The 2,221-nt window shown below is 39.8% G+C and overlaps 1 long non-coding RNA gene across 1 annotated transcript; it reads right to left on the bottom strand.

The window, feature by feature from the left end:
- Positions 1-686: 686 nt before the first annotated feature.
- Positions 687-1,941, bottom strand: LOC308594694. The gene is made up of 3 exons (XR_014011569.1): positions 1,845-1,941; positions 1,012-1,105; positions 687-924 (listed from the first exon to the last, which is right to left on the bottom strand). It is a non-coding gene; the product is annotated as an uncharacterized lncRNA (long non-coding RNA).
- Positions 1,942-2,221: the final 280 nt, after the last annotated feature.

The following is a 2,221-nucleotide window of genomic DNA, read 5'->3' as shown; positions in this document are numbered from 1 at the left end:
GGACTCTGAGTATATTTCACAGAGATAACCATGTCTCTCCTCAACCGTACTGGAATTGTCAGTGGCATTTGCACTGGCAGTTTTTCATTTGCTCCTCATGTCCCTATGAGACATTTGAAAAAGAAAGAAAAAACTGATCCCTTCATCTTTCTGTCAAAGGTTGTAAAGATTAGTTAATGTTTCTCTTTAAAAATGAAGCTATTTCCATATGCCAATTCATGTATTGTGTGATGGTTTATTCAAATTCATAAAAGAACTTCTGGACTGTTCTGCCATCAGCTTATGGATATGAAACAGTCATTCACAGACTCCTGGTTGGCTGGCAGACCGTAAGGTATCCTAACCTGGATTTCCACCAGCAGAACATTTTAAAAATATGTATCTCTGTCTCTATCTGCTCTAATGTCATGCTTTCTTCATCTGGAAAGGACACATTTTCACTAAAATTGAAGATATGTGAATACTGGGAGAGATAGAGGACCTGAAGTTTCATTCATTTATTCACCTGATGACACACCCATTTTATTCTGCTGAATGCACACATTTCTACTGTAGCCTGAAACTAGGTCAATATTCTTGAACTATAGTCCCCTGGCAGAAATGTAAAAAAAGGATGTTTTATGCCAACAGAGGAAATATGGGCTGCTTTTCTACAGGGAACTGGGTTTTAATATAAAAGTCATTGTTACAGAAACAAAAGGACAAAAACATGGGTCAAAGACAAAATTATTTCACATAGTTAAAGGCTGTAGTTTTAACTTTCCTTTGACTTGTTATATCATCTGTTAATGAAGTGTTGCCACTATTGAGTTACAGATCACCATTCTTCTTTGGAAAGTAACCGTGGAATCTGTTCACAGTAACAAACTTATCGTGGGTGTTTCTCTCCTGCGTCATGCAGTTCAGCAGAAGGCTCATTTGTATCTATAAAACAAAGTTAAGTGGCTGTGTAATTATCCTGCTTCTGCTTCTATAATAGGACAATTACTAAAAGAACAATCCGATACAGACCTAGTGGCAAGTAACTCTCTGGCAAATTGGAACCTACGTTTACAGCCTAAGTTTCACCCACCATTTTTACCATGATGTAGTTTTCTGCAACTCTCTATGGAAACAGCAAACAGATAATGTGGCCTCTAGGATTATACCTGCAGAATATTTTAAGACTTTAACATTCCAAAATATGTGCTGGGGCTCTAATCCTCTATGCATGCTTACCTGAAAGCAAGCCCCATGGACTATGGTTTCTTCTGAGTAAATATGCCTAGGATTCTACTTGGGATGGCCTACTACACCTATTAATGTTCAGATATGAAAAACTGGGGGGGGGGGGATCCAGAGAAAAATCTTTCTTACTTACTAGTCAGCTGTGAATGTTCACCCAAATTCTGAAGGCTCTGTCATTATTTTTAACCATTTCCTCCATGTATTATTAAATTGACAAGGAATATGCAGTAATATATAGTCTAGTAAAGCCCAAGGAAGATTGCAAGGAGCTCTGAGTGATTAGAGATCTAATATGGGAACTTTCCTCCTTCTTACTATGAATTAAACCCATTCAACTAAGAGGAGAGCCCTGCAGCTAACGTACGATGTGCCTGAGCCATTGCCTCCATTAACAACAAGTGCCTCCATGGATTGAGAGTTGGAGATGAAGCTTTGCAGGTTCTGCTTCTACCACCTTCAGAGAGTAGCAATAGGAGGCTGCTGCTCAGCTCCATGGGAATCTCACTGGTTTGATCTTGTCTTCCAGGCTATTTAAATGCCATATTGAGCCATAGGGAGCCATCACCAGGGGATTTGGAGTGAGGTGTCATCAATAGGCAGATGATATCCAATTGTACCTTTCTTTGCCCTCTCTGGACCCAGCCAGGATCAGTGAGCCAAATCAGGACAGCTGACTGGTGATTGTGCCAGCCTTTTGCTGTTTTCCTGCTTAAGTAGGTGGGGGAATGGGAAACTGAATCAAGAAGAATTTTAAGTGGAACATTCTAGAATGCTATGGTCCCAGCCATTGTCTAAGGATGCTGACTGCTAGCTTTGTCTTTGCATGCATTTCATCCAACCAATTCATCCGTGATGTGGGTGTATCTGGTTTTTGGTCATCTCACATATTTCAGATTGTCAGGAGCTACTGCTGCTGCTTTCATTTTAAGAAGCACCTCCATTTTGGGCATATCTAATATTTAAATGTATTAGACTGCGTCATTATTTCTAAGCA

The sequence above is a fragment of the Podarcis bocagei genome (genome assembly GCF_964188305.1).
Source record: "Podarcis bocagei genome assembly, chromosome: 9".
NCBI lineage: Eukaryota > Metazoa > Chordata > Lepidosauria > Squamata > Lacertidae > Podarcis > Podarcis bocagei.
Note: the sequence above shows the minus strand (reverse complement) of the source record. Positions and strands in the feature narration are given on the sequence as shown.